Here is a 24,165-nt window from a genome sequence, read left to right as displayed (position 1 = left end):
GATTAGGAAGGTTGAGAACCACTGAGTTAGGAAGTTAACAGAGCATGTAAATCTGTGGTCAGGTTCCCCTTGTCCAAAAGCAGGTTATGCTGGTGAACCAGACAGAGCTGCTGGAAGGTTCTCCTGGCCATCTCTGTTACCCGAGCTTCAGGGGATATCAATGAACACCTAAGCTTCAGGGACAGTGATGAACACAGGAGCACCCCAAGGTATTTTGGGGGCAATACAACCCCATCCAAAATGGGTGTCTCGGGATCTCATGGACTCGGGTACATGGAACACAGAGAACCTCCATCTTATCTGGATTCACCTTCAGTTTATTGGTCCTCATCCAGCCCATAACTGATCCCAGGTACATAGAGCACCTCTCCTGACACTGATGGAATGGAGACACAGAGCTGAGTGTCATCCACATCATGATGACACTGAACTCCAAATCCCCTGATGACCTCACCCAGCAGCTTCATTTAGTTGTTAAACAATATTGGGGACAGGACCGACCACTGGGGACCCCCACAAGGAAGCTCCCAGGACTTCAAGCACCTGCCTCTCAATGCTACCTTCTGGAACCAATCCCAGACATAAGAGGAAAACCACTGTAGTATAGTACCCCCCCCCCCCAAGTCCATTCCCCAGAGCCTGTCCAGCAAGTTACCATGATCTATCCGGGAGAATCAACATGGTGGCGTCCCTCCTGGTACAGGTCGTCCATCAGGGTGACCAAGGCTGTTTCTGTGCCATGATTGATGTAGATCCAGAAAATTAGTTTCTTCCAGCATGGTTGCAGTTGAGCCGCCACCACTGTTTCCAAAAGATGGGATGTTTCCAAAAGATGGGAGGTTGGCAACTGGATGAAAATGCCCAGTTCCATATGCTTCAAGGAGAGCCCTTACAATAATAGGTCTGTTTTCATGCATTTGTTCACAGTTAGAGCAAGCCCAGTCTGCAGAAACCCTCCTAGGCTCCGTTGTGTCCTTTCCCCCTTACCAGCTATATGTGCCCACAATGTGCATGCCAACTTGGAAACTACATATTATTTCTGTGGAACTATCACCACCACTTTCCCATTGATTGTCTGAAAATGGAAATGCTGTTGATAGCAATTCTAATTGCGGGGACATCAGCACACTGTTTGGGTTGGATGATGCTCCTGTTAGGCATGTATTTGCTCAGTTACTTTCTTCCTCTCTCCTGATGGTGGCTGGTGGAACTGAAACAGAAAGTGTCAGTGAGCTGGCTCCAGCGAATATATGGAAGACCTGTTTATTTCCATTACCGGTTATTACTGAATTTCTCCCAGTGTTCCTAAATGTAGGTCGTTTTCTTATTGTTGAGCGGTTGATGCAGTTGGTTAAAATACCTTATTAATAGCATCTCTTTAGGGTTGGACTTACCTTAATATACACCTGTGGCAGAATTCTCCATTCATGTAATCGCTCTTTCTCAATTACTGGATTGTGAACTAGTTGTTAATGTACAATGCCCCTTTCTGCTGCTTATTTTCAAACACGCATTTCACAATGATTTCTTTTGAAGTGTTGTTACAGGATGAAAACTGATTAAACTGCTGCCTGCTGGATGGTGTCCTGTGTATTCTATAACTTTCTTAATGACATTTTCCCTGATAACAAATAGCATTACAGCTGCTGTCTCTCTTTGATGGAATTTGGTGTAATTTACATATCTTTTAGTAAACAGAAAAGTGAGCAAAATGAAACAAAAAAGCTCCAGTAATAATTCAGTTCCCTGATAAGGTGACAGAGACAGAGAATGTGGAGGTGAGGTATGCGTGGAAGGAAAGTTCATGCTGCCAGCTAGACTTTAAGTATGGATGACATTTCTCTCCCTTTTTTTGCATTCATATATTTCCAGAGTTCCAATCCCGAAAGGTTTTAATTAGGCCTGCAAAGTTCTATGGAGTTTAAAACGAACATTTTCACTCATGAGGTTTGATTCAGAAGGCAGAAGAATTTCTGTCCATACAGCACAACTTCCTGCCCAAAAGGAGGGAGGCAAGAAAGCCGTTGGATCCAAGCCATGGAACCATCACTTTTTGTATGACTCTCTCTCTTGTTTTAAACACAGTTTGCTCAATACCTGGATGCATTAAAGTAAATAATTAATATTTAAAAGGTTTCTCCTAGCTTGGTGTATTTTGTAAGATGCTTACCAACAAGTCTCCCTTTACTGAGCTGTTCTGTGATACTTAATGTTATATGTTATAACAGGTGATGGGCAGAAAACAAGTACACAGATAAAAAGATAAAATAATACTGTTCCCTCATACGCTATCTCTGTGCATGCACATCTTTTCCTGGTTAACAAGACTTAATAACCCTGACCTATATGTGCAGAGCTAGCCCATCTCCTTTGCTTATGTAAGCAGTCTAGAAAGCCAGAATGTTGTATTGGTCGGAATGTTGGACTAAGATCTGGTAGAGATATCATGTTGGTGAGGGAGCAAGCTTGTTTGCTGCTGCTCCAGAGAGTAGGACCAGGAGTAATGGGTTCAAGGTGAAGGAAAAGAGATTCCACCTAAACATCAGGAAAAACTTCCTGGCAATAAGGGCTGTTCGGGCTCTTAAGGGCTCTTCCTGGCAGTGGAATGCACTACCTCGGAGTGTGGTGGAGTCTCCTTCTCTGGACGTTTTTAAAGAGAGGCTGGATGGCCATCTGACAGGACTGCTTTGATTGCGTGCTCCTGCAGTGCAAGGGGTTGAACTTGGTGGTCTTGGGGTCTCTTCCAACTCTATGATTCTGTAATCCAGGTTTGAATCCCCACACTGTCGTGGAAGGTTGGTTGGTGGTCTTGGGTTGTTCCTGTGAGGCTGTCTGCTGAACTTTTAATACAGGTTTCAAAACTCTCTCAGGGTGTTTACACATCTCATACTTCCTATTCTATGCTACTTCATCCTTATGTTAAAGAATGACATATTGCTAGGAGAACTGAAGGGGGAGAGAGAAGACCTCAGTTCTGTCTGGGGAGGGGATCCCCAGCATGGTGCCTGTGGGCACTGTGGTATCTGCCAAAATTTTTCTCACACGTGCCAAGTATTTTTAGGAAGTGTGTAGGGCCAGGTAGGAATTTTGCCCAGCATGGCTTCTAATTGGCCCTTGGAGATTTGATTGGGTGTGCAGAATTTTTTTTATGCTGCTACTGCCATCGCAGCATATGAATCTGCACTGTGTTACTAAAGTTAAATTGTGGCAATCGTTTGTTGCTTGGCTCTGCCTCCTGCAGCAGCCATTTTGTGGCAGCCATCTTGTTGCTGCGCCCATCATTCCAGGTCTCAATTCCGAATGTGCCTGCGGGCTCAAAAAGATTGAGGCTCCCTGTTCACCAGAGGTGGTAGTTGCAAGTATCATACTCTATCCAGGGATAAGAGGAATGATGAGAAAGGTAACTGGGTGAGGGAGTACATCCCAGGGAGGGGCTCTAAGCCCCTACCTCTCCCACTTACAGCCAGTGACTATTACCACATGTGATGGATGGATGGATGGGTGGGTGGGTGGGTGGGTGTAGGTGCTGTCAAATCACAACTGACTTTTCACAACTCTCACCAAAGACTTTCAAGGCAAGTGAGAAGCATAGATGATTTGCCAGAGTTTTTTAAAAGCATAGATGATTTGCCAGAGTTTTTTAAAATGGTTTCCCATCCAAGTACCAATCCAGCTTAGCTTTTGAGATCTGAAGTTATTGGGCGATAATATGCTGCCTTCCCTCTCCGTTTTATGTGGAATTTGCTAAAGATTATTAGTGAACCATTACCTAAGTTTAAAAAATTGCCAATATGCACACATCACAATATGTATACTACTACAGTGGACACATACATATGCACCTCCCCCACCTCCACACACACATTGTAAATAGGAATCAGGTTCCTGGTGAAGCATGGATCTCCTGCCTTCAGTTTCCATATCCTTTCACTGCTACAGTAGCCACTAGGAGAACAGTTTTTTTTCTCACTACTATCACTATTATCACAGTAAATCACTATTGCTGTTATAGCATTACTTCAGTTCTGAGAAAAACCCAGAAGTGACCTCAGTCCACTCTAGGAAATGCTGGGAACTCTATGGTAACCGTAGTGTTTAAGATGTTTCAGAAGGGAGCTAAGGTCGACTCGATTCCCTTCAGTGGGGGGCGATTCCAGGCTGTCCGCACAGCAACTTACTTGGCCCCCTGGAACCGAGCTAAGTGGGCGGGATCATCTTGGTGCCTGTTTCGCTCCTCAATCATAATTGGAGCTTGTGTTACCATGGGAAACGGGAGCGTTCTTTTTTTACAGTTTACAGTTACATGCCCACCACGACTCTCCCATTCTGCACATGCCACAAAAGCGGCTCCTGATTGGTTGAATGGATGAGGTGTCGTTTCGATGCGTCCGCACTTCCAAAGCTTCGAAGCAGTATCAACCTTGTTCCAGTAGAAAAGTGCAGTTCATAACTGCAATAGGGATGTCGCAGTTCTGAGGGGGGCGGGGCGGAACTGAGACAAAACAACTTTGAGCTCAGTTGCAGTGTGGATACACTGAGGTGAACCTAGATAGAAACCAGTACAACTCTGTCAGTGCGGAAAGCCCCCTAGAGTGGGCTGAATCAGTTCCAGGCTGTCCTCAGACGTGACCTCTAAATGTGAGAAAATTATAAGTGCTTATGTATACATAAAAGCACTGCTGAAAATTCGGTTCAAGCACATACAAAATACACATTATAATGCATAATTAGGCTTGAGGCCCACACAAAAAAGTGTCATGTAATCGAAGCATGATGAAAATTGGCAATTCAAGTTCATATTACGACAGGAGAATAATTTCGCAGCCTTCCTAAATTTCAGGTGCCTCAGACAAACCTGGATGTTCACCTTGAATGTCTTTGAAGGTTGTAAGTGTTGACAGGTTTTGTACTTTTTTTAGATGGCCTGAAGGAAGGGCCTCATATTTCTCTAGAGATGTCATTACACGTGTCACAAAAATAACATATGGCACTCACAGTTCACTGAAGCATACGAGGAAACAGTAAACACACATGTCCCTTTCTCTGCCTGCTTTGCCTGAGTTACTGGAGGAGTAGCAAATAGAGATGTAGAGTCATACTGATTCAAGGATAGAAAAGTGGTAAATGCTTCCAGGTGGTAAACAAAGATATGAACGTGTTTTAAGGAAAAAATGATGCGAATGTTGTTCAGGGGCCCTTGTTCAGTGGGAGAACATCTGTTTTTCATACAGGAGGTCCCCGGTTCAATCCACCGCCATCTCCAGTTTAAAAAGAACCAGGTAGCAGACAATGTGATTTCCCCTCTGCATGAGGCCTTGGAGAGCCACAGTCAGTGTGAGGAGACTATACTGACCTTGATAGACCGATGGTCTGTCTCATTATAAGGCAGCATCTTGGGTTCCTGTGATGATACCAACGGGATTGACAGTTTGCCAACGTATATTCTTTTATTGTGACTTACTGTCAGTTGGTGAGATAAAACAGAGAATGACATTTCCTTTGACCGTTATTCGTGGCCAGCACTATTGCAGTCTTTCAATCTTAGGGCTTTGCTTCCGGCCATACCTGTTGACACTTTCCTCTGTTGACGTGGATTTAAGCTGTGCTAGGGAAGTAAAGGAGCACACTTGTGCAAAGCCACAACCTCTCTAAAATAAACTGGAACTTCTTAGTTCCATCGATTCAACTGCAGTTTACTACAGTATTTTATGTAACTGCCTGATACTAGCACTGTGGAAGTATGGTCGATGCAAGAATATATCGTGGCTAGAAAAAGGCTACACTTGGTGGTGGCCCCCTCAGTCTGAAGCAGCAGAGCTGTGTTGCAATTTGTTGGTATATTACAAGTGCATGTCACTCCAGTCCTGAAGGAGTTAAATGTTGTTTGTATGTAAACAACTTGCTGAGGTTACATTGTGTTGAGCTGTTGATGAGCTAATTGTTAGTTAAATCTCCATTGTTTACACCAGTGGTGGGATCCAAAATTTTTAGTAACAAGGGTTTATGGTGGTAGGATTCAAATGATGGTGTAGCACTTTCAATGGGGCTGGAGTGGGGAAAGACGCAGTCGGGGCGTGGATGGGCATTCCGTGGGCGGGGCATTAATAATTTCTCTGTTACTGTAAAAAACTCTTACTGTAAAAAAGAAAGTTCCTAATTTCCAGCTGGTATCTTTCTGTCCATAATTTAAACTCATTATAGCAAGTCCTATCGTCTACTGCCAACAGAAACAACTACTTCTCTAATTGACAGCCTGACAAATACTTAATACTTTCAAATACTTAATTTTGTTTCTAGAAATCAAAAGAAAGATACTTTCCTTAAACAAGGAACTTTACCATATTTCTAAAACATGTTTTTAAAATAGCCCAATGGGGAGAATTATCCCGTTTTCTGCCTTCGCTAACCAGCCACATAGGAAACAACAGGACTTTATGATTTTTGGACCTAATGGAATTTCTAACGGAAAAGCAGACCCAATTAGTAACCCTCTCTCGGCACACACAAATAATTAGTAACCCACTCTCGGGAACTGGTGAGGACCTGCTGGATCCCACTTCTGGTTTACACACAGCAGGATACATGCCCTGAGTGGTTAATATGTAAATCTATGTTCCCTTTATCTGGTTCTGTTCCTACCAAGAAAAGCATAAAGAAAGATGTAGTGTTACATGTGCTCTAAATACCAATATGTGTAACAGAGCAGATTAGCATTTTCTCAAAATTTTCTTTTCTATCTACATTGTAAACTTGGATAGTAAACTTAATATAACTTTACAACTCATGCATCTTGCCTCATTATTCTCCTGTCCTGCTAAGTACATCTCTCTTTGCAAAGAAAAAAAACCCAACACAATTCCAGAGCAAGGAGAGAAGTGTTACTTTGCACTGGTACTGAGCATCTCACTCCAGTTCCTCCTCTATTTATGTTCTTTTTGCTGCTGTTTAATCGAGCAAAAGATTGAGCCATCAGCTTACCTGCCAGCACCTGGTGTGTATGTGGGTGGATGTGTATCTTGAATGTTGTCAGGTGGAAAAAAAAATCTAAGCTTTGGCGTTTTGTGCTTGGAGAATCGTGGAGCCTGCTTCCTTGCCATGACGCTCTCAGAAACATAATTAATTTCAAAGGAAGCACTGAGAAAATAAAGATGCAAACCCATAATTTCTCTAGTCTACGTTTCCACAAGTTTTTTTTTTTAAATCCATACTGCCTGTTGTTCTTTAACTTGGGGATTTTTCATGCAAGTATACTGTTGGATATCCATGTCACCTCTTGGTCCATCTGCTAGACCTCAAGTAGGTACACTAAGCTGGACTGATTTATTGTAGGACATAATTTATTAAAATGTTGAGGTCACAGTCCTTACTTACTGCCAAAATACAATATTCTGATGAGGCCACTTAGAGATGGCAATGTATTTAAAACAGCCATAGTTACTACTACGATATTTTGAAAGGTTTGAGGATGGGATGGAATTATAACAGCATTTAGTGAGACAAAGCCAGGAAAGAGGCAACCGGCTGGCAGGTAATAGAAGTATCTGTATGCCTTGCGGCAGAAAACTGATTTTAAAAAATTCTGGTTCTGGTGGGTTTTTTTTCCGAGGGCGCAATGTGGCTGTGGTCTGGTGGATTTTGTTTCCCTCGCGTTTAAGCCTGCATCTGTGGCTGGCAATGTTTAGAGGTGTATGCCCTTCTCACAGGACACAGTGCCAAAGCAGGGGCTTCCCCTCACTGATACACCTCTGAAGATGCCAGCCACAGATGCAGGCGAAACGTTAGGAACAAGATCCACCAGACCATGGCCACACAGCCCGGAAAACCCTCCAGAACCAGTTGAATCTGGCCATGAAAGCCTTCAACAATACATTTAAAAATTCTGTTCCAAAGAGGTGCAGAATGACCTGATTCAGCCTAGAATGGGTAGAATCGTATAGTGGTCAGTAAAAAAGATAACAAGCCAAATCCTCCATATGGCTAAATGTACAGAGACTTAGGCCTAAAGCTAAAAGAGTTTTGTTATATCGTCCCTGTAAATAAGCAGAAGGCATTGTTTGAAAATGAGCCTTTGTAAAGGCTCCTCTTAATGGAGCTCCAGAAAGGCCTGATCGAAACTGTGAAAATAGTTTTGTAAGCTTAAAACAAAGGCATCAAACTGTTTTATTTATACATTTATACAGTGGGGACCCAAAGTGCTTTACGATATTGTTCTTCCCACCTGAAATTTTATCCTCACTATAATAACTCTGTGAGGAAAGTTAGGTTGAGAGTAGGGTTTCCAGTCAGCGGAGTGGATTCTACCCTTATCCTGCCATTCCACTGAGCAATGCTTATTTGATAAATTATTTATGCCCCACATTTCCTGTTGTCTGGCAGTCAGTGGGAGAGGAAGGGCGGGGACAGGGTAATGACATTGCACTAGTAGAGTGATGTCACTTCTGGCCAGTACTTGGAAATGACATTGCTGTGCCAGTGTGGCACTGTCAGATAAAACCATAGAGTTTTGGCCAAATCCTAGAGTGTTGGACCAGGGTGATAACACTACCTCTGGATATTCGCCAGAAGTAATAGCCCAATGCCAGCAGAGCCGGGGAAGGCAGGAGGTTTCCCACTGGAGACCTGATCTCCCTAGCTAAGGCCCTTTCCACACGGGCCTTTTACAGCGCCCTGGGGATGGCAAAAACGCCGTCCCAAGGGAGCTGTTCCTCCCCAGAGGCGCAAAGCTGCCATTTTCCCACCTCGCTCCTTGAGCGAGGTGGAAGGCACCATCCCTCCCCCCTTGTCCAATTGACTTACCATCCCTGCGACCATCTGGCGTGTCACCGAGGCCTGGGGACACGCCCCCCCTGCCCTGCAACTCCAGAGCGGCCGCGCAGGGCAGGGGGGCGTGTCCCCTGGCCTTGGCGATGCGCCGGACGGTCGCAGGGACGGTAAGTCAATCAGGCGACGGCGCAGCACAGCGGCGTCTTCCCGGTCGTTACCGGGACCGTTCGTGCAAATGGTCCCGGAGGGGTTGGGTCGGCATCATGTACACCGACCCGACCCCCAGCGTGGCCTAAGAGTGGTTAGCTCAAGATCACGCAGCAGGTTTCCTGGCGAGTAGGGGTTTGAACAAGTGTCTCACAAATCCTTGTCAAACACTTCCACACAGGCTCATGTGTGTTTTTTTTTGCAAGCTGCCATCTTTTACCGTCTTTTTTATTGTCACTTTGGTGGTTGGCCTGAACTACAAGATTGGGGTAACATTCTCAACGATATGATCTATTGTGCATGTGCTTCATCTTCTTGCAACTGGCTTTCAAACCTCTTTTTAGTGCAGCTCATTTACGAACAATACAATGCTGGAAATGTTCCACTGTCAGCACCGAAGGGGAATGGAGCTGGTGCCAAAGGAACAATTTGAGGATCAGAAAATGAACTCTTCTTGAAATGTTTAAAGTGTTTTAGCAGAATTGCTGTCTGAATCTGAGAATCTTCAAGCCTGAATTGTTAATAGCCCTTATCATCCCTTTTCGGCATTCTGACTTCATAAAAACCAATTGTGTCTTTTCCTGAGAGACCTCTTTTGTTTTGATTTTTAAAAGTGCTATTCTATCCCTGCAAAAGACTTAATAAGTTTCCTCTGTTTTCTGAATCATGGCAGCACCTGAATCAATGAAAGAAAATTAAATTGAACTGTCTCTTAGGTGTGGTGGGTGCTCTGTGCATGCACATGTTCCTTCTGCACTGTCAGGGAAACTGCACACAATGGAAACTACACGCGTACTGTAGGGTGAACGAGCCAAATATGAGTAATTTATGCTGAAAAATTAGGTCACTTTAATGACCCAGCTGTATCTGTCTCTGACTGAGAGAACACCAACTGTTCAGGTATAAAAAACTAGAGCAAGCAACAACAGGCATGATACAAATGTAACTTGTCATGGTAAGATTGACTTATGATCCCATGCTACGCATAAAAACCTTAGAAGCAGCTGTTTCCAGTGGTGTACTGGGACTAAATGGCGCCTGGGGGCATGACCAGCTCCCTGAACCCCCCCCCCCCGTGCCCCACTTACAGGAGCCAGCGGAGGCTGGAGGACTGCAGGGCTCAGGGACAGCTTGGACAGCCACAGAGGCAGTAGGCTGGCTCCTGGGCTGGCCTGCTGCCGCAGTGCCTGCCTGGGCCACCCACTGCTGAGCCCCCCCGGCCTCCTTGCAGGCCAGCTCCTGCCCTCAGGAACTGGCCTGCAGGGAGCTCCAGAGGCACAAGATCAATGGGTAGGTGGCTGCGGGCCCAGTCTCCGCACTGTGATAGAGCCCGACTCACTCACATCCCTGGCCTCCCGGGGGGGGGGGGGAGCTGGCCTATAGCCACGGCAATCAACTCAGCCAGTGAGTGGCACCCCAGCACAGGGGGTCTGGCTGGGTTTCCACACTGTGGGAGAGGCCAGGTGTACCTGGTGCCCCCCATGTGATGAAACAGCATGTGTCCAGGAACATGGGATACCCCATGTTCCCACTACAGTATGCCACTGGCTGTTTCACAGGTGTAAAGTTGATTGATAGGGCATTTATTTTAATCTTCTAGGAAAACATGGAGGTGATCAAGAGGGCAACCAAAATGATCAAGGTATTGGAGTAAAGGCTGAAGAGTCTGGAACTTCTCAGTTTAGGGGGAAAAGCAATTAAGGGGGGCATGATACACATTTATAAAATTTTGTACAAAATTTGTCCTTTTCCATAATGCTAGACCTGGAGGACACCCATTCAAGTTGGAGGTCAGTAGGTACAGAACAGACAAAAGAAAATACTTCTTTACTTGATGAGTGCCCTACTCACTAGGTTGGAGGCAAGTCTCAGGCCACAGCAGGTCTCTCAGCAAGGGTTCTAGGATTCCAGTCCAAAGTCAAAGGCCATGGCTCAGTAGTACAGTCCAGAACTGTAGTCTAAAGGTATTCCAAAATCAGGTAGGAAGGTTTCAAGAGCTTAAACAATGCAGGTAACTGGTAGGACTGTCAGCAGGGATTCAGTCAGCAGTTGATTCCTCACTGGCTTCAGCCCAATATCAGGAAATTCCCTACTGCAAGTGGATATAATGATAACTATCAGAAGAGATGATTTTAGAAGTGGGTTAGGTTCAGTGGTGGGATCCAAAAATTTTAGTAACAGGTTCCCATGGTGGTGAGACTCAACCTATGGCGTAGCGCCAGTGGGGCTGGGCGGGGCACAACGGGGGCGTGGACGGGCATTCCGGGAACGGGGCATTCCTGGGTGGGGCTGTGGCAAGGACGCAGCCGCTGCACCGGTCCTTGGGCAGGAAACAAATGCACACAGGCGCAGGCTGCCACACACGCCGGTGCACCTCCTGTTAGACTGCTTCAAGTTCTGCGCGCTACTGCTGAGAGGAGGGCGTAGCTAAGGCAAAAATCATGTGGCAAAATCATCAATTAGTAACCCCCTCTCGGCACACACAAATAATTAGTAACCTACTCTCGGGAACCTGTGAGAACCTGCTGGATCCCACCTCTGCTGTAGTCCAAAGGTATTCCAAAATCAGGTAGGAAGGTTTCAAGAGCTTAAACAAGACAGGTAACTGGTAGGACTGTCAGCCGGGATTCAGTCAGCAGTTGATTCCTCACTGGCTTCAGCCTAATATCGGGAAATTCCCTACTGCAAGTGGATATAATGATGACTATCAGCAGAGATGACTTTAGAAGTGGGTTAGGTTCCTAGAAGGGAGATCTGTAGTGATTACAGCAGACCTCTGAATACTAGTGCTGGCAGCTACTGTTGGGGGAGGCCTTGATCTCTGAGTCCTGTTTGCTGGCTTTCAAGGGCAAACAGGGTATTGGACTAGATGGGTCTCTGGCTAAATCCAGCTGGCTCTTTAAGTTCTTGCATTCTTTGTCCAAGCAGAGGTCAACTTCCATGTAAATTATTGGTTTGATTATAGGGTTTCCAGGCAGTGGGAGAATTGTAAGGGCACAGCATTGAGGAAGATATTTTTTTAAAAAAAACTGGAAGTTTATTTAGGAAATTAAAAAAGATGCCTCATAATCACTGGAAACTCTAGGGTAAACCCCCAGTATTTCCAACAGATCTGAGAGCTATATATAAAATATTTTTAAAATGGTGTCTTTTACTAGTAATTGTGTTATCATCTATCTTCACAACATCCATATTGGTTAAGATCTGTCTTCGTTTCTCAAGCAATAGAAATTACACTACTAGACCATTAAAGACATGACAAGAGCATTTCCAGGATGACTTTATAGAACATATCCATCAAGAAAAATTGCCCATGAAAAGAAAGTGTTTGTGAGTGCACAGGTCATCCTATTCGTTACTTTCCTAGCTTTGCTTTTTCTTTTAGTAAATTAATTTATGTGATTCTTTTCTCAAGAATATTTTTTAGCTTTACTTATGTTTAAATGTGGCCGGGATGAGTTTGGATTTCCTTCAACTGTATACAAGGATCCCTCAAAGTCTTTGCAATTACATTTTTAAAGAAAGTAATTCCATTTTTATATCCTTTGAAATTTACTAGCAAGGCCAATCAATCTTCCTAGAAGCATTGGCCTGGCATTTTTTCCAAGCAATACTCATAAGTATTTCTCTGTGCTAGCCCAGTTAATATCATTCATTTTTATATAGCTGTCCTTTTTTAAAAAGTACAGTAGTTCTTCAGAGCCTCAATAATAAGATGTAATTTAATCATCCTTCACTAGTTGTATTTTACTATGGTTTGTATAGAGCTCTATATAAATATAGAATTGGAAACAATCCAACTGGATTCTGTTTGGCATGCCCAATGGGTTTTGGATTTCCCTCCCCTCTTCCATGCTTCTGCGGAAGTATATGCAGGACTACATCTTTAGTCAAACACCTTAAAGATTGTCTACAAAATGGAAACATTTAACACTTTTGAATCAGACCCATGATTCCACTTTTTGCTTCCAAACCATACAGTGTTGGCACGCTCTATCAAATACAACAACATCTGCAGGTTTATAAATTTATAATTCGAGTATCTGCAACATTTGCAGATTTCCAGATGGCATTTCATAGGTAGTCTCCAAATACAAACATTTTATGATGCTGAATAGCTGAAAAACAAAATGGAGAGTTATAGTGGAAATACTCCCATCTCTGACAGGAGAATCCTCCACAGGACCCACAGTTTGAATCCTTTTTTCCTATGAAGGTGCTAGACGTCTTCTGAAAAGAGGAGTTGTGTGTTTGTTTCATGTTTGCATAATCAGATCAACACTATGCCTCTCTGCCCCAGAAGAATTGTAATAGTGGATTTAAAATGTAATGTTGTTGAGAAGGGGATTCTTTTTAACACATTTTTTTAAAATCATGACCTAAATTTGATGTTCAAAACTTGCAAGTCCCCTGTTATTGGTTAAAAATGCATGTTCCAAGACATTTAAGAAAATATTTCTCTGATTCTTTTTGTTGTACCTTTAGTACGAACTGAGTAATACATTCTGAAACACATAATCTGGGTAAGAAAAGAAGACTGGGATTCTGGGAACATCTGTTTGCTTGCTAAATGAGATCTGGGCTGAGCTACTATATTTCTCTGTGTTAGGTATTTAACCTGAGTGTGGCTAAAGTTATGAGTCTGTGGCATAGGTTGAAGGGCCAAAAGGGTCTTGGTCCTCGGCTGGAGTGGAGTGAGAGGGAACTGCGCCCGGGGCATGCCTGCGTCCTGCACCCGTGCCATGTCTGCCCCTGCCCTGGATTGCCCCCACCACGTCCCCTCAGCGCTACGCCACTGGTCCTCGGCTCCCAGCACATCTCTAACAGCTTGTGGTTCTGTGGACCATCTCAGGAATTGGAGTTGTGTTGTGTGTTTTTCCTTGTCTAAATTATATCTTTCTGTTCCTTTGTAAACTGCTTTGACTCCTGAATACGGAGAAAAGTGAGATATAAATACATAAATACATATAAGTAGCACTATTACTACATAAAATCTCCAATAATTGAAGATTATTATTAAGATAGAGAACCGGATTGTATGATGAAACTTGTAATAATGGCTTAAGCTAATGATATCTAATGTATTGACCTCACACCTTGGATCTCTGCACAATTGGAATATTATGTATCTTTACGTATTCTGATTCTTGTTTTAATGGCTAGCTGAAAGACCATAATAATAAATTCTATTCTATACATAAAATCCCCCCTTTATGAGAGGGGCCTTGCATACAGAAGATCCCAAATCAAATCCCTGGGATATCCAAGTAAAGAAATGCAAAAGACTGCTACCCAAGTCTCTGGAGAACCGCTGAATGATTGAGGCTGCTGATTGTTATAGTCTGGAATAAGTCCTGTGATGGCTACAGTGATTAAGATACTGGATTGTTGCCTGTTCCTGGTTTTTATCTTAAAATCAATACATCTGCTTACAGTCTTTGACCAGTTTTACTTTTCCCATGGATCTGACACAATCCACAGTGAAAGAAAAGCAAGTTACATATGACCTTATTATTGGGAAGTAATCCTGATGAAGAATTAGAAGGGGGCTGTAGTCTTGGTTTATGAAACATCTGTAAGTTGTTGATGCCAAGAAGAACACCAAGGAACTGGAATTGTAATGCAAAGGGGTGGGGGGTGGCTGAAATAAGGAGATCCCTGCTTCTTGGGTTTGTTTAGAAATCTTGAGATCACTGGTCACTGTTTCCATGTGAGAGTTACACCCCTTTGCTGAGAAGATCTCCATTCTCCACCATAGTACTTCTTGGCTTGTTGTACATTGCTCTGGTTACTGTCATCACAGACAAGATTTCAGCCCTTTCTTTTGCATATAGGTGTATCCCAGAAGCATGCTGATAGTTCGTCTTCCAAAATTTGCAGTGCAGAGGATATAACCTAGACACAGCAAGTTTGTTCCATTCTGCCTTCAGCCCCATATCAGCTTACCTTTTTTTCTGTGTCTCTCCCTATCTTTCGGGGCCAGAGGACTGTTGGATTGAATGAACTGGTTGGACAAGGTTTCCAAACATCTCCTTTACAAAGGCCCCGGCTGTGATAGGATTGTGCTGTTAGATTAATCTCTATAGAATGTTTCTACACTTCTTACAAGAAATTGGTTGCCCCAGTGGGAATGTGAATCCTTTTGGTTTGCCAGTTCACTGCTAGGAAAAGCAATCCCTATGCCTTCAGCTCAGACTTTGTAATAAACAACAGTACGCATTAAAATCCTAGCTCACAAACAGCTGCAGAGATTGAGTTTGATTATTTATTGATGTTTATGTTTGGGGATTGGTGTAGGTGCACGTCATGCCTTTGTTCATCCTAAAATGTTGTGGTGTCATAGTAACAATGCAGAAGAGGCACAAATCTCACACACTGAGTTGTCATTAAAACAAATCTGCTCCTTCTCCTGTTCTCCAATTTCTGTTTAGAAAAAAAAATGTCCCATGGACTTGGACACATGCAGTGTTCTTTTTTCTTAGAGCACAAAACATTTACAATACTGAGCATGTATGACCCAAGCAAATTTGGCATAAAAATAGTGATTTGAAAACAGATCATTTTTTATCTCCAGATAACAGATCATTTTAGCTTCACAAAAAGCCAATCAGCTCTGTCACGGATCAGGATGGTGGCTAAGAAATGGAGAGCACTTTCCCTGGCAGGTTCACTATTCATTTTTGATGTCTGGCTGGTATAATATTTTGCATTGGGACATATCAGAGTTGACAGTTCCAAGGTGATTTTGATTAATTTGTCATGTGTCTATGCATTCGTCCTGAATATTTTTGGCATTGGGCCAACATCTAAATCAGTCAGGATTTTCACATACCCATGGGGCTGTGCTTTAGAATCAGAGAGTTTTGTACTTTGCATGCTGGGAATTTTTCTTGTAGTTGAAATGCTTTCTCCTGCCCAAGCTCCCAAGATGTTAGGTTTCAGCACTGCTCTTTGAAGTCTGGCCTGTTCTTCCCGTAGTGCTTGGGAAGAAAGATCCTTATGTTGTTTTAAGTTTAGATTCCCACCATATCTAAAATTTCTCCCTGCAGGAAGAAACGTAGGCTCTTTCTGCACGGGCGGAATAGAGCACCTCAGGGGCAGCAAAAATGCCGTCCCTGGGGAGGGGTTCGCACAGCTGCCACTGCATCACAGCAGCGCCGGCCTCGCCACCGCAGAGTGGCGCGAAGACACTGCTTTTGAACCTCGCTTCCTGAGCGAGGTTTTTTGGAAGCAACGTCTTCCAACCACTGCCGTGCGAACGGCAGTGACTGGAGGGCTCCATTCCCCCCACCGTCCCTGTCGCTGTGCCTCGTCACCTGACTTCCGGTGCGTCACAGAGGCCAGGGGACACGCCCCCCGGCCTGCGACTCCAGAGCCGCCGTTCCAGCCTGCGGGCGGGGGGGGGGGTGTCCCCTGGCCTCTGTGACGCGCCGGAGACGAGGAATGGCGACAGGGATGGCGCAGTCTACCGGGACCGTCGGTGCGAACAGTCCCATTGTTTATGCCAACGCACCCTCGCTCGCGCCCGTGCGGAAAGGGCCAAAGGGACAGGTTGAAATTGACAGAAGTGTTCTAAACCAATAAAACCCAGCATATTGCTTTGCATAAGGTCATTGCGTAGCCCACAGTTGGTGAAATGTCTTCCGCGACCAATAGTTTTGGACTCTGACCTCTTCCCAACCCCCACCGTTTATTTAGTTGCAAACTTGGAGCAAAGCATTAAACACCGGAAGCTGTCTTATAACGGAGCCTGAACATTGGTCTGTCAAGACCAATCTTATCAGTTGTCACTAGCTGCAGCTCTCCAGAGGCTTTTCTCATCACCTGCAATCTGAGGCCAAGGTTTTTCTCATCACCTGCAACCTGACCCCGTTGAACTGAAATGCTGCCCACTGAACCTGGGACCTTTCTATAAGGAAAGCGGATGCTCTCCTACTAAGTCATAGATTTCCCAAGGTTATTTTTTTACCAGAGCATTTTTGAGGTGCCTCTTTGCTTACCAAAGGCAAGTTGGCTGATGCCCTACCAAGAACCCCCCGAGGGGTGGGCGGTCCTAAATTCCATTTGATGTAGACAGACAGACAGACAGACAGACAGACAGACAGACAGACAGACAGACAGATAGCAATGTCATTGCTTTAAGTCTCACCTTCTTATTGGCTTGCTGTGTTTTAAAAGATCTGGGAAGGGTTTCCATGTCGCTTCACTGACATTTTCCTTCTCCCTTGACTTAAGCTGAGTGTCCAGGATGGAATTGTTTCCCCAGTCTGCTTTCTCAGTGTTATGTTTTTGTATCCCTCAAAGAAGAAAGAGGAGGAGGAGGAGGAGGAGGAGGGATTTATATCCCACCTTTCTCTCCTGTAAGGAGACTCAAGGTGGCTTACAAGCTCCTTCCTCTCCCCACAACAGCCACCTTGTGAGGTAGGTGGGGCTGAGAGAGATCCAAAGAACTGTGACTAGCCCAAGATCACCCAGCAGGAATGTCGGAGTGCGAAAACAAATCTGGTTTAACAGATAAGCCTCTGCCACTCAGGTGGAAGAGTGGGATTACAATCCAAAGATTAGCCCCATGAGTCATCCACAGGTCAGTGGTGAGAATCCATGAGGTCATTCAGTCACCTGGCTGAGTCACGGCAGTCTGATAAATGAGCTATCCGTATGCACGTGGTTCCCAGATTCAGATTTCAAAAATGGTACTACTGGGACTTGTTTTATGGCATTTTGCAAAGATATTTGGAATGAGACTTCTAAAAAACCAGGAACATCTGGCAGCGTTATTATCTCTATTCACTTGGCTTATACACAAATGCTACAAGTATATTAGTACTGCTGATGCACTTACCCAATTTACAGAAAGATTTCTTTTTGTGTAAGAATTTGTTAGGCTATTGTATGGCATTCTTTAGTGGCAGCGGCACCTCAAATTTAATTACAGCTTGCTTCCACCTACTAATTACTGCTTCACTCAAAGTGAGACTACAAGCGTTTTTTGATTTGTGGTTTCAGATCAAGCAGCAAGTTGGTTTGTAAAAAGTAATAATAAAAGCCCCCAGAATTAAAAAAATATAAAATATTTTTAATTCTGGGGGATTTTATTAGACTGTTGTCTTTCTGATTATATTTATGCTGTGCCTGCTTAGAAGGGTTTTATCCCAATTCTCCATAATTTATTTCTTTGAGAGCCATTGTGGTGTAGTGGTTAAGAGCAGGTAGACCCTAATCTGGATAACTGGGTTTGATTCCCCACTCCTCCACATGAGTGGCAGACTCTTATCTGGTGAATCAGATTTGCTTCCACACTCCTACTTTCCTGCTGAGTGATCTTGGGCTGGTCACAGCTCTCAGCCTTACCTACCTCACAAGGTGCCTTTTGTGGAGTAAGGAAGGGAAAAGGAGTTTGTAAGCCCCCTTGAGTCTACATGCAGGAGAAAAATAGGAGTATAAATCCAAAACTCTTCTCTCTTCTTTCCTTCTACATTATTAATAGCCCATCAGTCTCCCCAATGGGGGCCCAGAGTGGCTTACATCATTTTCCTCCACTTCGTTTCATCCTCACAACAGCCCTGTGAGGTTGGTTAGACTTAGTATGTGTTTGGCTGAAGTCACCACCAGTCCTACTGCCACAACCATAGAGGCACATACAAAAATTCTGTGTTTAATCTAAACCATTTACTAAGTGGAGGAAAAAATAATAATACAGTGGAACCTCGGTCTTCGCCGGTAACCCATCTGGCAACTCTTGGCGAAAACCGAAACTGACTAAAAAACCAGAAAAAGGACTTCACGCTCGTCTAGCGCCAGGTTTTGCAGCGCATGAACAAGCGCCAACCAGTTTACATGCAAAAGTCTGCTGTGGAGTTTCATCAAGGCGAAGGCTGGACGAAATTCAAGGAGACCGATGAAAAGTGAGGTAAAAACTGGCTGGCAACAATCAGCGAAAACCGAAATTGGTGAAAACCGATGTCGCCGGAAACCGAGGTTCTGCTGTACTGATAATAAGAGTGCCCAATTATCAAAGACAGTGTGAACATACAACATATTTAACCATACAAATGTATACAAAACATATAAAAATCAAACAATTCCCTTAATTGTTCTCCTATTCTATGAGCCCCTTAACATCATTGGGACCTACCATTCCCCCCTCCTCTTCTTTGGGAGGGCTTTAAGTAAGGGTTTTTTGCAGGACGCCGATTTAATGTAATAATCGCTGTTTTAATTGAATTAATTTTATGGTTCATGGAGCTTGAGTATTAACTGTAGGTGTTTATTTATTGGTTAGTTATTTATTCGCTCCTTTTGTTATACTTGTGTTTTATGATGGTTTTATGTATGATGCTTTGTGTTGTACACCACCCAGAGCCCTTTGGGGATAGGGCGGTATACCAAATTAAATAAATAATAATAATAATAATTAATGACAGTCCTTGCTGCCCTATTAGGGACTTGAGTAATGCTGTACTCCTTCTCTGGAACATGACGTATTCAGAGGAAAAGCATTCTGTTCCCTTAATGACAGTCCTTGATGCCCTATTGAGGACTTGAGTAGTGCTTAACCATTTTCAAGGCACAGAATTCAAAACACGATCAGGTGCAGCAAGTTTTGAATTCTGTGCTTTGAACATGGTTAAGCAAGCTGCATTGATGTGATACTGAATTATCCATTTGCAGAGATTATTTACAACACTGAGCATTCGGCAGCATTCTACTGAAGAAGAGTTTATGAAAACGCTACGTTATCGCGAACGGTGTTATAGAATGTCTTTCCTCTGAATATGTGCTCCAGAGAAGTAGGACAACACTACTCAAGTCCTTAATAGGGCAACAAGGACTGTCATTAAGGGAATTGTTTGATTCTCATATGTTTTGTATACATTTGTATGGTTGAATGTGGTGTATGTTCACACTGTCTTAGATAATTGGGCACTCTTATTATCAGTATTATTTTTTCCTCAACTTAGTAAACGGTTTAGCTTTAATACAGAATTTTTGTATGTGTTTCTTATGTTTGTGGCAGTAGGACTGGTGGCTTTTTCATATTTATAATTTGCTATTTAGTACGCTAGTCCTAATCATAGTTGGTATATTGTTCTGGCTGAAGTCACCCAGCAGACTTGAGTAGTGCTTAACCATTTTCAAGGCACAGAATTCAAAACACGATCAGGTGCAGCAAGTTTTGAATTCTGTGCTTTGAACATGGTTAAGCAAGCTGCATTGATGTGATACTGAATTATCCATTTGCAGAGATTATTTACGCTAGTCCTAATCATAGTTGGTATATTGTTCTGGCTGAAGTCACCCAGCAGACTTCAATGGCAGAATGGGAGTTCAAACCTGGGACTCTTAGATCCTAGCTTGATACTCTAACCACTACATCACGTTGGTTCTTATTATTTAAAAAGTCTTTACCTCACCTTTCCCCTTCAGACCCATGCCATGTAGGAGCATTTAAAAATAGCCATTCAAAAATATAAAACACAAAAAGATTCATGTGAACAGTCTTCATCCCATCAAGCAGGAAATGGTCTCTGTTACAAGTCTTGGAAGAAATTTTTAAAACAATTTTTGTGTTGCCTTCAAAATGGCCTGAGGATCAGCACCTTTTCAACAATTTCCAAAGGGGCAGCCATAGTAAAAGCCTGCAGTTGGGAGTAAAAGCTGAGATGGAATTGCCACATAGTGGCCCTTTCCACACAAGTCTCCTAAGACATTTCTAAAACATTTTCAATTTCTCTCTTTACAATTATTTATGTCTGCACTTGCCCCCTTGAAATTATTCCTGGCTTTTTTCTTGTTTATTACTAATGTCAATATGGCACTGATGTGAAATAACAACATGTACCAGCAAGGATTTTTGTGCCTTTCTTTTCTTTATTGTATAATTCCCTTATTATAGAATGGGAGAACTTATGGATAGCTTCTGATTATTCAATATTATTTGTCTTTGTCTTTTTTTCTCTCAACTTATTTTCATGTATTTTAATTTTTGAAAACTAATAAAAAATTTTTTTTAAAAAAGACATTATTCCTGGCTGCCACTCCGTGATTTCCCCCTCCCTTTTTTCAGTTCTATGTTGAATCGATGTTTCACAGCCTCATGCTGTATTACGTACTTCTCCTATACTCGATGTTTCAAAGATTGGCCCCTCAAAAATAAAAGAACGAACAATGTATTGTCGAAGGCTTTCACGGCTGGAATCACTTGGGTGCTGTGTGGTTTCTGGGCTGTATGGCCGTGTTCCAGCAGCATTCTCTCCTGACGTTTCGCCTGCATCTGTGGCTGGCATCTTCAGAGGATCTGAAGATCCTCTGATGATGCTCTGAAGACGCCAGCCACAGATGCAGGTGAAACGTCAGGAGAGAGTGCAGAAGGCTAGAATGCAACCATAACCTAGCTTCGAAGAGAAGCTCTACGGCACCAAAAACAATTTCAGGCTGGCTAAATGCTGCAAGTGAACAGGTGAGGCGGAACTGAGGTCAGAAAATGGCACTGAGGAGGAAATTCAGGGAAGCAGAGAAGTGTGGAAACATAGTCGATAGATTGCCCTGCAACTGAAGATGTTTTCAGATAGTTTCACCCAGAGAATTGTTTTAAACGGGGATTCATTTAAAATGTTATGAGGCTGGAAATAAAATGTTTTGGGATCCCAAGGGAGTAAAAACAATGCGGAACTCCTTGGAGAAAACGTTGTATTTCCTGCCTCAAAACGTTTTAAACGGTTTGTGCGGAAACAGTCTGTGTCCTGATGTCTAGAAAACCTTGCCCTCTGCCATAACAACTATGGTTTCTCCACTCCTGCTAGCAATAGCTGATGTTTATTTGTTTACAGCACTTTTAATCCACTTTTCTCTTTAGTATTCAGGGTGAGTTCAAGAAAAGACCTTAAAACCACCTTAAACACATTATCATCATCAAGCATACAGCATTCTTGTTGGTATATGTAAGTGTCAGCTCTTCAGTCATGAAAGAGTTAATGGTGCTGTTTGTTAGTAAACATTAGGTAGATTAGTATAGCCAATGGGGTGACAAGTAACTAGATACCTGCATTAATGAAATGATCCATTGATTGTCATTGGCTAATCAGTATTTTGCCATAGACCATGTGTTTTCAGGCACATAGGCACTTGAGAGGAAACTGTACACTTCTTTGTTATCAGTTAGTTGAAGTCACACCTTCTCACAATGCATCACTAGCATGTAGCTCAGATTAGAGAGGACCCTTTCATTTTTTTTCTTACCTTTTTACCCTTCATTTCTGTTTTTCTTAGCAAAGTGCATTTAGGCTAACCAGCAGCATCTGTGATTATTGCTGACTACTTTATATTTTTACACTGACAATTCTGTTGTCATCAGGAGATCTATGTTACATAGTCTGTGGACTTGCAGCCCTTACCTAGATAGCCGAGGCACAGTACAGATGATCTAGTGATCAAATGGAGACAGTAGGTGGGCCAATTCACTCTTGCCCACTTTGCCTTTTTGTATATCAACTGAATGCATGGTGGGGGGGCGTGATACAGGCTTAAGAATTGTTATTGCACATTTCAGGAGATCCGGGGAGATCTTGACGTGGGGATGCTTTTCAGTATTAAGCGAACCAGACATTTTCCCATTGATTAGTCATCCTTCCATGCGGCGTGCAATGATAGAAGGTTTCCTCCTTCTCCTCTTTCTGTTAGGATGAGGAAATAGTTATTTTGTGGACCCGGCGCACACAAAAATGGCTTTCCGAGACTGCACAGCGACTGCGAGAACTGACAAAGTAACAGGAAACACATTATTAAGCTGAGGAATTTGCTGAAAACCGAACCAAAACGCCGAGGCCGAAGTACTATAATCTGTTTTTGAACTGAAAATAAAATTGTGTGAGAGGAAATGAACTTTAAGAATAACTCCATTTCAGAGGAATAGTTTGTTACAGTGTGCTGGCACAGGAGTGCATTAATTTAAAATCAGTTTGACTTGACTAATCCGAGCTTTTGTTGGGGGGGGGGGGCAGGGTGTGTGAAAGGAAGGAACTGCACTTAGCGAGGAGTGCTTTTAAATCCGTTTGGCAGACGCAACAGCCATAAATATTTACAAACAGCCTATATTCAAGATTACGGAGGATACCTGAGCAGCTTTGTCAAAACACACAGAATCATAATCCATTTGCTACAGGGTAGCTGGGAGTCGAGGGATTCAAAGCAGATGGGTAAATGGGCTAAATATGATTCGTCTTCTCTGTTTACCCTTTGTACTGTGAGACTTTTCTGGATAGAGAAGTTGTCAGATATTTGAACAAAGGGAGCCAAGGTTCTGGATTGAATGGTAGCTAGGACAGCTTGCCAACAACCACTTCAAACCTGCCAAATTGGTCCTATTCTTTTATGTTAATACACAATGTCTCTATTAGCAAACTCTCTCCTTGTGCTTTATGGTAATCACTCTCCCTGCTACTACTGAACAGATTTTATATTTTTTCTGTACTGTTTAGAAAAGCATAATGCTGTAAGATCTCTTCATTACCTTAGCTTTGTACTTATTTATTTACTTCACTTATAGCTCGCCTTTCTCCACAATAGAGACTCAAATTGACTTATATTTACTGTATTGTATTGTCACAACATCCCTGTGAAATAGGTTAGACTGAGAGGGTGTGACTGGCCCAAGCTCACCTAGCAACCTTCCTTGGCGGAATGGGGATTCAAACCTCGATCTCCCAGATCTACTACACTACACCGGGGACGAATGCATGCATTTTTCACAAGAGGCTGCTGTAGAGAGGAAGACAAGTCAAATAACTGAACTGAACCATGGCAAACCACCTCTGCTCTTCCCTTGTCTTGTACACCCCATAGTTTGGGGTCACCATGAGTTGGTTGTGACTTTTGATCCTTCACCATTGCACATCGCACAAAAGAAGTGGCAGTTGATGGCTCATGGGAAGTCACAGTCATAATGACCAGCAACCAGAAAAACCATGTGACAGTTGTGTGCCCTGCACCAACTATACACATATAATCTTGAATATATACATTCCCAGAACCCAAAATCAGAAGAGCCATAGGTAGCATATGAGAGAACAATGTGTTGCTGGCAGACTGCAGAGTGAGTGCCAATGGATTTAGGTTTGCCATTGTCAAACAATGAACATAGAAGAGAAGAAGAACAGAGAGTTTTGGATTTCTACCTCACCTTTCTCTCCTGTAAGG

This window comes from Sphaerodactylus townsendi, linkage group LG02 (assembly GCF_021028975.2).
Source record: "Sphaerodactylus townsendi isolate TG3544 linkage group LG02, MPM_Stown_v2.3, whole genome shotgun sequence".
NCBI classification, from domain to species: Eukaryota; Metazoa; Chordata; class Lepidosauria; order Squamata; family Sphaerodactylidae; genus Sphaerodactylus; species Sphaerodactylus townsendi.
Note: the sequence above shows the minus strand (reverse complement) of the source record.